Raw genomic sequence first — 12,914 nt, 5'->3', positions numbered from 1 at the left:
GCTTAAATGGGATTTTCTTGAAAAAGTTTTAACTAAAATGGGTTTGTCTAACCATTGGGTTAAATTGATAAACCAGTGTCTCTCCACTGTGTCTTATTCTGTCCTTCTTAATGGTAGCCCTACTGGTTTCTTCCAACCTGAAAGAGGTCTAACGCAGGGAGACCCACTCTCTCCCTACCTTTATATCATTTGTTCTGAAGGCCTATTTTCCTACATTGATAGCCATTAGAAAAAGGGGATCTTAGAAGGCATAAAAGTCTGTAAAGAGGCTCCTGAAATGACTCACCTTATGTTTGCTGATGATTCTCTCTTTTTTTCTAAAGCCACCGAAAAAACTTTCAAGTCATAAAAGACTATCTTCAAAAATACTGTTTAGCCTCTGGGCAAGAAATCAACTTTGAAAAGTCTGGTATTTTGTTTTGTAGGAAGATTCCTGAACATAGGAAAGCTCTTTTGTCTAATATCTTAGATATCCAAAGCAGAGATATATGAGAAAAATATCTTGGAACTCCCACTGTTTTCCAAGCTTCTAAAATCCAGACCCATATGGGTATTCTCCAAGCCATTGATGCCAGGATATCTATCTGGCTTCATAAGCTCTTATCTCAAGCTGTTATAACTACTCTGATCAAGCACATTATCCAAGATATTCCTCTCTTTCAAATGAGAGCTTTTCTGATTCCTAAAAATCTCTGTAAACAAATGGATTCCCACCTCTGCAAGTTCTGGTGGGGTGAAACTTTAGATCCTAAGGATAAAAAGTTGCACCTCCATGGTAGGGATATTTTATGCTCTCCCAAAGCTGAAGGAGGTCTGGGGTTCAGAAAGGCTAAATTAAACAACCTAGCAATGCTTGCTAGGATTGCTTGGATAATCTTAGAAAATCCTAATTGTTTACTTGCCACTGTTCTAAGGCTAAGTACTTTCCTAAAACTGATTTTTTGAATGCTAAGTGCACTGCCAAATGCTCTTGGACTTGGAAGTGTCTGCATGCCATAAAGGAACTTATAAAACCTTTTATTTTATGGATGGTTGGGGATGGTCAATTCATTGACCCATGGTGTGATAAATGGATCCCTTCTCTAGGTTCTGCCACACCCAACCCACTTGTTCCTCCTGATCCTAGCATTAAAGTTGCTTATTTTATTGATTCCCACACCAGAAGTTGGGATGTGTCTAGACTTAACACCCATTTTGATAATGCTTCTGTCCAGAAGATTATCTCCATTCCCTTAAGCCAGCTTTGCACTCCTGACAGGAGGGCTTGGGATCTTTCAAAGAATGGAAAATTTTCTTCTAAATCTGCCTACTTGGGACTCAGAGGCCTTAGGCCTTCCCCTTGTAAAAACCTTTGGAAGTGTATTTGGAAAGTTAGAGTACCATACAGAATTCATGTCTTCCTTTGGAGAGCATCTAGAAGTGCTTTGCCCTCCAGAACTGTCCTCCACACTAGAATGCCTATGCATAGTGTGGACTGTCCTAGGTGTTCTGATCCTCAGGAAACTATTATGCATGCTTTGGTCAGTTGCCCCTTTGCTAGTAGGGTCTGGTTCATCTCTGACTTCAACATAAACACTCAATTTTTCAGAAAAAATCTTTTATAGACTGGCTTCTTTACTGGTTAATTGACCCTCAATCTAAACCGTCTGAGGATCATCAATGTCTCTTTGTGACTATCTTATGGTCTCTCTGGACCAGTAGAAACAACCTCATTTTTCAGGGCATTAAGGAAAACTTTACTGCTGTTTTAGCTAGATCTAGATCCATGGTCCTCACTAGGAAATCTAGGAATCCTAGTTTGCATATCCCTTCTACCATGCATGTCAGTATTTTTGATAAGTGGATGCCTCCCTCTTTTGGTTGGATTAAATGTAATACTGATGGTGCCTATGATGATATCTCTGGAGCAAATGGTGCAGGGTATGTGATGCGAGACTTCTCAAGAAAAGCAACCTTTTGTGCTTCCTTAGTCTTTGATGTTCTCTCTGCTGAAGAAGCCGAAGCAAGAGTCATCTGGGCTGTCCTAAAGAAAGTTGTGGAACAACACCTAACTCACATCACCATAGAAAGTGACGCGAAAGCTCTCATCGACCAATTTTCTGCTGGGAATTTTGATGGAGACTCGCGGACGGATGCTATCTTTAAAGACATTCTCTTTTACTCTTCCAAGTTATCTGCTTGTATTTTTAGCTTTCAACATAGATGTTGTAATTCTGTAGCACACGAACTGGCTCAGTGGGAAAAACAAAACAATTCTACTATGTACTCGTCTAAACCCCCTGTCTGGATTCTTCCAACAGTTGAGGAGGACCAACTTCAACCACCATGTTGAGTGCTTACAAATTTGTACTCAAAAACTAATATTAAAGCAATAAAATGGTTGAGATATTAGTCTGTTTTCTTTTCTTATTCGGAAGGTTTGCAATTACAGTTCCTCAGTAGAACTGCCCCAAGAATTTATGGGCTTTGTTGACTTTTTTTTAAAACAAGGGTAAAAATGGTTCTTACACATACTGTGGAACAAGACAATTTTAAACAACCCCTCACACAACCCTTCTGGTGATTAGCAGGGGGTACTTTTGGGCCCCACCGGTGAGAAAATTGTAAGTGGTTATTTTAAGGTCGTCTGTAGCCTAGTTATTAATTTTCCGAATCATTCGGGAATGATTCGCGAACATATCCGAATTGACCGAATCCGAATGATATTTCCGAATTATTTAAACTCCGAACCTAGTTTCCGGATTATATGGACCTCACGAATGATTCGCGAATGTATCCGAACTGATCGAATCCGAATGATATTTCCGAACTAGAACTCCCATAGGTAACTCTCTCACCAGAGTTCTGTTGATTGGTTTTTGTTTGATTTGTATATACTTTATATTTAAATACAATTATTCAGTTAAAATTTTCTATTGGTAGTTGTTTAACCAGTGTTTTATGTGTTGATTTTTGTTAAAAGTCTATAAACTCGTTTTATAATACATTTATACGATTAAATTATTTACTTCTTGTTAAATAATCATGCTAAAATGTTTTTTTCCATCTTATAAATCATATACAAATAAAATGAGTCTCGTAATAAGGTTATAATACTTATCATTTTAAGTGCCAAACTCACATTTATAAAACGAATATGCACGTACGTATGTCGTTCCGAACTACTGTCCGAACAACGAACCGTTGACCGGATTTTTGACCGAAGCCGACCTATCCGAATCCGTATAATTCCCGTGCGTATGCCGTCCCGAACTACTACCCGTATCCCGAATTGCTAACTAGGGTATGTAGAGTGGTATGTAAAGAGTTTTCGAAAAATTTATTAAAGAAAAAGAGAATGAGTTACACACTTAAGACCAATAATTCATTAGAACTACCTAGCTGCTTCTCATAAGAAAACAGCATTCCAGTTAAAGATCAAATCATTGAGAGTTAACGATTCAAACCAATTCTTAGCAGCACCCCATTGAAAAATAACCCTTTTAATCTCTATAATGATCATTTCCTTTGACCACCCCCTCTTTTTTGCCATTGTTCTTCTGTTTCTCTCTAACTATAAGGTCCATACAATTGCAAAAGGAAATATCATCCAAACTTTCCTAGTAAGAGCTCTGGTTGGACCTGCATCCCACTCTTCAAACTGGGTTTTTATAGTCGTTCTGTGTACCCAATCTCCATTCATTCTTGAGCTGAAGTTGTTCCATATACGATATTTATCAACACACGCCACCATGTTTACCCACACGTACGTTTTGCTGGGCAGTGTTGAGTTTCTTAGAACTTGCTGAATTTGTATAAAAAATTAGATTGATTATAGAATGGTCAAGCAAAATTTGGATTAAAATCCTGAGAAAAAAATTCCAGTAGTAGCTTGACAACACATTCAATTTTTTCTTTTTAATACGAAAGGAATAGATATAGATTACATTTCATTATCCCCATGGATACACTGTGTTATACAAACAGGGATACTGTTTGACCATTCTTCAACTGAAACCCCAGCTATACTATGTTTAGCCGAGTGAATAATATGACGGACAAAAATGGGGAAAATGTCCTAATACGAGATGCAATGTTGGAAATCTGCCCAACGTTAAAAATAGTTGGAAAAATGCCCATCCTCTGAAAGAAGCAACATAGAGCACAGATGAGATTGATGTAAGAAACAAGAGTAGTAGACAGTGATTGCTTGTTGCAACAAAAACATTCAATTTTCACATAGATGAAGCTCATTTTTTGCAATTAAAAAATGGCTAGGAAAACACCTTACGAGCACATTCAAGATTTCAGGACCATATCATTTTATATCAGAATATCTGTCCACCACAAACTTAACTTAAACATCCTAGGTTGGAAATCCTACTATGTAACAGGAGCCTAAAAAGTACGGAACCACCAAACATCGGCTCCCATATATGTATGGAATGTAAATTATGTATTACGACACCTTTGTAATTAAGAAAGGTTAATTGTTATGACTCATTGATAACTAGTGAGACATAATAACTTATGTGGTTTTATCAATTAAGTAATGAAGGAGATATTTTTCAAGGGCGGCGTGGTTTTTGTGGAACTTACGACTACAATCCAAAGGCTAAACTCGAGTAAATACGTAGCTGTTGATATTTTTACTAGACCGTCATATATCATCTTCGAAAAGTGGATCTCATCATATAGTGTTTGCTTATGGCAACAAAAACAGTCATACTTTTCCAGGCAAACAAATGGTTAACAAACAACCTAACATTTGATGGCTACCAAAATGGCAGTAACAACAAGGATGGAGGCAGATGTGCTTTGAAACTGACTCGACTATGTTGTTGCAGCTACTACAGAAAAACAACGTACAACACCATGGATCATTCATAATATGATAACGGAGATCAAAGAACATCTACAACAGGTAGGACAATTCATAATCATGCACATCAAACAACAGATGGTTCAGCAAACTCCACGTCACAAACATAACTACAACCGGAAGGAAACATAGTATCTAGGACAATTCGTGCCCAAATTTCCTTAATATATTTGTAATGAATGACTCGATGGGGCGATCCTGCCCAGAGAAGTTCCTATTTAATAATAATAGAACTATTCTTTCAAAAAACAAAAACATTTGACTCGGGTCAAGTCAGACACCGAGTCAGACTCCGAACCCGAATCAGCAGAAAAATAAAACACCCTATGAATCCATCTTTGAGGCAGAAATCATTGAAGCAATAATAAACGGAGTAATAAGCAAGCAATCATTTGCGTGTCTCCATTCCGCACTAAGGCGAATAGGCAATATTGCAAGTCTGTCTCAGAAGCCACGATGAATCTAAGTAGTGGTCCTAGACATCTATTGTGCTCCAAGACACCACTGGAAATCGAATGAGGTCCATTCATCATTTATCTCAAGAGCAACTGGGACAGGAGAGTTTTTGTTCATCTCTACGAGCATTGTACCCTGAAACCTGCGCAACTCGGTCCATAATGCTTCATGAATTCTATTATATATGTCCAAGTCAGACATGACGACCTGCTTCGGAGAATAATGCTTTTCCAAAACCTTGTGGGGGATGAGAACCCTGGACTCGCGGCTCCCATCAGCAACATGGACGAGACAGTCATACATTGTCCTACTCTTAAACCGAAATTCTGCTATGCCATACAGCATACAATTGATTTTACATCGGATGGGTGTGTTGTAATCGTTATTCCTACTATCCCAATCTGACAAAAACCTGTCCAAGTAATTCAAAGGAATCTCTTTATTTTTAGTTTCTTCTGTGATATCCATTTCTGACAGAGCCATAGTAAAATCAACCATACTGATTTCATCAAGCCCAGCAGCAACTCCAGATTCAACATTGGGAATTTCAGTCTCTTGTTGGCAACCAGGCACCTTATGTAGTGGTCGCAGAACCGATGTGAAATCAGATGAAGTTTCTTCATCATTCATCTCAAGGACAACCGGGAGATGAGAGTCTTTGGTCATCTCTACCAGCATTGTACCCTGAAAGCGGCCCAATACATCCAGAATTTTATGATATAAGTCCGTGTCAGAATTGAAAGCCTCCCAGACCTGCTGCGCAGAAAAACCTATTTTCTTCTCCACAATCTCGTGGGGGATGCAAACCACGGCCCTGCAGCTCCCATCGTCAACATAGACGAGACACTGAAACATATTCTCAAACTGAAATTCTGTTATTGCATTCACAATACACTTGATTTTATATCGTGCGGGTGTGTAATTAATCCAGTTAAACCAATCTGAAAACAAACTATCGAAGTCTTCTGTAGGAATCTCTTCATATTCAGTTGATTCATGTGAGGTAATTTCAGGGGCGGAGCCAGGAAATCTCCTTTCAACACCACGAGGCTCATTTGCTTCTTCTACTTCTACTACTGATTTCTTGCTGTGAAAGGACAAATAGTCCCACATCCCTAGTTTCCGCATAATGAACTTAGAATATAATATGAAAGGGCAGCTCCACTCTTTGCCAATTGGTTTTGAGTTGGATGCCCGCAGTCTTTAACATGGTATCAGAGCTAGGTCTCATACGCGGGGTGTAGGTCGAATTAGTAGCCGTCGTGACCCGAGTGGGCACATGTACACCCGTGACCGAATGACTGGTCAATCATATGACCTGTACGTGGGGTGGACCGTCACCGATGTCACCTGCACACCCAAGACCCACACGTGCGTAGGTCCACGTGTTAGGCCGAGTGAATGGCCTTACACGTGAGGAAAGGTGTGAAAGAGCCACTCCACTCATTGCCAATTAATTTTGAGTTGGATGCCAGCAAACTTTAACACTTGCATTTAGCTTTAGAATGCTCCATCCTTTCATTAAGTACTTCAAAGCCTTCAGGCACCATCTTTAGAATCCCACCATGAGAAGTTACATTCTGAAGGCGAACCTTCATACCAGGAGCTAAATCTTTAAGATCTTGGATAGGTTCGATCTCCCAACCAACTACAACTCGAACACCATCCGTCATATACAACATACCAGGCCGCTGTGGACGAGGATGTCTAGCAACTATATCATCAACCTGTAGAATAAGTGGACCGGAAGATGAGATTCAAGGGAAGTCGAAATATTATCAGGAAGCACACCGTCAGAGCAAGTCTTATGGTGGAAGGTTCTATCTTCCATCTTCCACGCCACCTCAGCATTTGGATCCGTGGATGGAAGTGCAAGTGTAGTGGTGGAATAGTGAAAAGGCTATTCTTAATAGCGCTAAAAAAACGCTATTAAGAATAACATTTTTTTCTCAGCCGTTAGATTTCAACAACTCATCCTAAATCTACGGATAAAAAAAAAAGCTATTCCTAATAGCATTTTCTTAGCGCTATTAAGAATAGCGTTTGACGTTATTCTTATTGGCGTTCAGATGGATTCCACGAACCCTTCCACGAAACGGTGGAACCTTGCTTGGATTTTCTGTGGAAAACCCCAACTTGGAAGCCATTAGACTTGACATTCCATGGTTTTTCCACACTTGGAATAGGTTGGATTCCACCATAAGACTTGCTCTCAGAAGACGATTCAATATCATAATCTAAAAACATCTGGTAGATGTGATCACCACGATCAGCAACACTGAGATCACCAAAACCAGGAATTGATATATTAAACTCGGAAATACATATATTCAACCAATCTATTTTCAGTTTCTCCATCCAGTCCATAATGACTTTGAAGAAAACTATCAATCTCTGCAACTGAATCTGGAAAACATTGATCTTCATTTTGCGTTCGGTTGACTCCTATCATACTGGCAATATCGATTGGATTATCAGAGTCAGGGTTAGGGTTTGCGTTTAAAGAATTTAGGTTTCGTCGAACGGGGAGGTTTAGGGTTTGTCTTACTGATGTTATCTTAAACCTCAACAAATGCATATAATATAGTCACTCATACGTATTTTCTTTCTAATTTTATTTTGATACCGATGACCGATATCTTTCTATAAATATATATACATGAGTTTCCATGAACATACTAAATTGGTTAATAGGAGTCCGGACACCACCAGCATGCTGAATGCTCACAAACTCAAGCTGTTAATTTTGTTTATTTTTTATAGTACAAATTTTCTTTTCTTTATTTATAAGATAGAGAAGAAATGCGATCCGAGGACTCATAAATCGTAGTCAACACGTCAACTCATACCTAGTCAACATATTTTTCTTATACGAACTAAATTTCCCTACTACATATACACGTACATTAAAAACAACCCCACCAGGCCGCCACCATCAGTACCAAAGACCAAAGATCAAAATTCGTTCCCAATAGCAAGTACCGGGTTGGGTAGGAGACATTTTTAACTCCCGAAAATATGACATAGTTTTTACGCCGGCCTGACCAAGCCTTGCCCAACCCGTAGGAAATCAATCAGTACCATCCCACCACAGTCAATTGCATCGCGGACACCATGACAACCAAATACGGAAAACAACTTATCTTTGCGATTGTATGTTAATGTTTTTCCACACATGATGATAAACACAAGAAGTTTCAAAGTTTAAATATTTTCACGTCTTAGCATGGGTTTCATTCTTGCGTCAAAAGTTCTATAGAGTTTTTGGATTCAAATCATGGTAAATCATTTACTCGAATAGACGATGTTATTCTTTCATCCTTTGTGATCTTGATTGTACTATGTAATTTTTAAACTACATTGGAAGTTTCTGTTAGTAATGGTGGAACTTTGAGATTTGAGGTTTTGACTAATTGATGTTAGGATTATGGATCTTAACAAGTGACTGCAAGTCTTTTACTTTTAATTCTTTTTTTCTCTTTGATTTTCTCACATGGTGTGGGTAGTGAGTAATAACACATAACTCAATGACACTCTTTTTACACTCCTGTGAGTTGTCATTATAAGCTGTATTTCTTATGTGCTATCAGTACTCTATTGGATATCATCTCCTCTTCATTCATTGGTCATGTATAAATATCTATGTCGGTTCCTTTAATGTGTAACAATTGTTCTTCTCTTTTCAATACAGAACTGTAATAATATTTCCACCATTGAGGAGATCTCTGTAACTCTACTATGGTATCACACTGAGAATTTGATACATTCTCATGGTTTGATCTTATTTTCCGCTGCTTCTCTTCATCTTCAAATCAATTTTCAGAATCTTCAATTGTTTCTTTCAGATTTTTCCCTTTCAGATCTACTTCTTGATAATCTTTCTTCATTTTTTCTCTGATTAATGATTCAAGAATTTCCAGAATCTTCAACAAATATGGAAAATCCAACCTCGAATTCGATCACCAAAGTTCCTTTAAATAAACTAACAAGATTTGTTCATCTGAAGTTGAAGGATCACAACCTCATCACATGGAAAAATCCGATGCTTCCTGTTATTCGCAAATTCAAGATCATGAAATTTCTTGATGACTCTCATCCTTGTCCACCGCAATACACAAATCAACGGAATCAGGCGATTGGTGTTGAGAATCAACTATACACTGACTGGATTGATGAAGATGCTACAATCACAATGTGATTTCATTCAACAATTTCTGATTTTGTCATCGCATACTTCTTAAATTCAGTTACCTCTCATCAACTTTGAACCAGTATCGATGAACGATTCTCCAGAGCCTCTGCTACGCACTCAATTCAACTCAGAAAAAAGTTGTTGTCAATCAAGAAAGGTACAAAATCAATTCCATATTTAATCAGTGAAATAAAGACTTTAACTGATCAACTTACTGCTGCTGGAGAATATATCTCAGATAATGAACTCGTTGTGGTAACTTTAGCAGCTCTCAGTTCTGATTATATTTCATTTAATACATCTATGCGTCATCAATTTTCCACCTATTACTTGTATTGAATTGCATAAAAATCTTCTTAGTGAAGAGGTTGTTGTTAGTGAAATAAATCAATCTTTAATTATTGAGTCCAACAACAAGGACTTTGCTTCTCAAATGAATGCCTTTAAATATTTTGGAAGAGCCAATTATCATGGATATACTGGTGGTAGATCTGGTTACTTTAATCCTTCAATTGGTCGTTCTAGTGGTAGATTTGGTTCTTCTGGTAGAGGTAGACCTCAATTTTCTGGTAGAGGATCATCATCCATTGCATCAACATCTACTTCTCAACCTTCTGCTACTCCACCACCATCAAATTTGTTGTCTCCTGAGGATGAAATAATATGTCAAATCTGTAGAAAGTCTGGACATAGTGCTTTGGAATGCAGAAACAAATTGAACTTTTCATATCATAACATGCATACACCACATCATCTCACTGCCATGCTTTCTTCAGCTAATATAATGGGTGAAAATCCTTGGTTTGCTGATACTGGAGATAACAATCACATAACTCCTGATATTCATGATCTGCAAGATTCATATGCTTATACAGGTTCTGAAGCTATTCAAGATGCTAATGGAGAAGGTATGCACATCACTCACATTGCTTTCTCTTTAAAATCTACTCAAAATCATCAGCTAAATCTTAGCAATGTACTTTTAGTACCTAAATCTTCTCAGAACTTACTCTTTGTAAAAAAATTCACCTCGGACAATCACTGCTCTATAACTTTTGATGCTTCTGGTTTTTCTGTGAAGGACTTATCCACTGGGAAGATACTTTTACAAGTCCATCACAATAATAGTATCTATCCACTTCACTTCATTCACGACTCTCCCAATAAAGCTTTCTATGGTGTTACAACTGAAAAAGCGGGGGTCTAACAACACCACCCAACATTTCTCTTAGCAATCTGTATGGACAAACTCCAATATGCTTTTTATGAGAATCAACTACACAATCAGACCTAATAAATAAAAAGATATATCAAAGAGTTTATATCTCAATCTGTCGATTTGATCTTTACTCAAGCAACTCCCACGCCTCTGATCCCAGCAGGATACTGCGCACTTGATTCCCTTAGCTGATCTCACCCACAACCAAGAGTTGTTGCAACCCAAAATCGCAGACTTGATAATAAACAAATCTGTCTCACACAGAAAAGTCTATCAAAGGATAAATCTGTCTCCCAAAGATAAACCCTAAGTTTTGTTCGGTCTTAAGATATGAAATCAAGGTGAACAGGAACCAATTGATAATCCGATATTATATTCCCGAAGAACAGCCTAGATTAATCAATCACCTCTCAACAATCCTTCCTGACTACACAGGAGGTTTATCGAGGAATCACAAACAGTGAGACGAAGATGTTTGTGACTTCTTTATCTTGCATATCGGAGAACTCTCACGATCTCAAGCCAATCAATCGATTGTACTCGTACGATAGAATATGCAAGATCAGATCACACAACTACGATAAAAGTAGTATCGGTCTGGCTTCACAATCCCAATGAAGTCTTTAAGTCGTTAACCTGGTTTTAGAGAAGAAAACCAAAGGTTAAAGGAGAATCGACTCTAGCGAGCGCACTAGTATCACACAGACGTGTGGGGATTAGTTTTGCTCAAAGCTAGATGTCTCCTTTATATAGTCTTCAAATAAGGGTTTTGCCTTAGTTACAAAGCAATCCTTATTCACCGTTAGATGAAAACCTGATTTAGATTCAAGCTAATATTTCTCAAACGTTAGATCGAAAACTTAGCTTGTCACACACACTTGGGTAGACGTTTACTGGGTTTGCGAAAACCATGCCCAAACATGTACGTGTATGTTGGTTCAACATAGTAACCCAAAAGGTTAACCATATGAGCATTTCATATTAACCTTTTTCTTCTTCACCATAACTAGTTCAATTGTATCAAATGAACTAGTTAAAGAGTTGTTCAATTGCTATGAGATCTTATGTAACTACACAAGACACAATTGAAACAAACATGATTCGATTCGATTGAATCGGCTCATGAACATTACAACCACGGTTTGCATAAAGCATTCCTTAGTAATTTAATGTTTCATGTTCAGAGCACATCTTTAGATCATAACCTCTTAAGCTCACAAACAAGTTCGCGGACTTAAGTAAACCGGTTGAGTTTTCCAAACTTAGCAAAAATTATCAGAATGAGAACTTCCGCCAGTCCGCGGACTGGGTTCACAGACTGAGTTCGCGGACTAAGCACACAAACGAGTTTTAGAAAATCCAGCAGAAATTCTCGGTCGAGAACTTCCGACAGTTCGCGGACTTGGCAAGCCAATTCCACAATCCTTCCGAGTTCTCTTGATCAACAAAGTTCGAAAACTTCGGTTCAAGGAATACATGGTTATGTAATCTAAACTCTCATTTCAATCATTGAGACATTCTCATAGGACGCTATGTAGCCGTTATTCACAGAATGATTAACGTCAGAGAAATTCTCAAAGTGATTGAAACTTTTCATGACTTGCGTCACTAGGTGAAGATAAACTTGATCAAAGAGAAAAGCTTTACCAACACATGATTTCGTGATATAGATATGCGAGATATACTCGGCTCGAAATATCAAATGTGTATGATCTAGTCTATATAGCATACGACTTTTTGTCTCATAAGAAGTAGGGATAGAAGAGATATACTTTTGAGTGATAGATAAGTTCAAGTCTCCACATACGTTTTTGTTGATGAATTTCCACGGTTCCTTGTATAGATATTTGTCGTTGTATGATGAATCTCCATGAAGTCCTTGAGCTGAACTATACTTTTCTATCCTAGTCCGAGACTTAGCTATGTAGGCTAGAAATCAAGACTCATAGTTTTGATCACTAACATTGACAAACATGCTTGAGATAGCAACGCATGCGAGGTCTACCTAGCTATGCTCTAACAATCTCCCCCTTTGTCAATTTTAGTGATAAAACTATTAATACATATGGAATACAAAAAAGATAAACTTTAGTTGCTCCTATTCCATAGTCTAATCTTCAACATTTCCTGAAATCTTCGTCCTTCTAAGTACTCCAATGATCCCAAAAGTTGTAAGTTTAGCATCA

This window comes from Papaver somniferum, chromosome 4 (assembly GCF_003573695.1).
Source record: "Papaver somniferum cultivar HN1 chromosome 4, ASM357369v1, whole genome shotgun sequence".
Classification (NCBI taxonomy): domain Eukaryota; kingdom Viridiplantae; phylum Streptophyta; class Magnoliopsida; order Ranunculales; family Papaveraceae; genus Papaver; species Papaver somniferum.
This window is presented reverse-complemented; position numbering follows the sequence as displayed.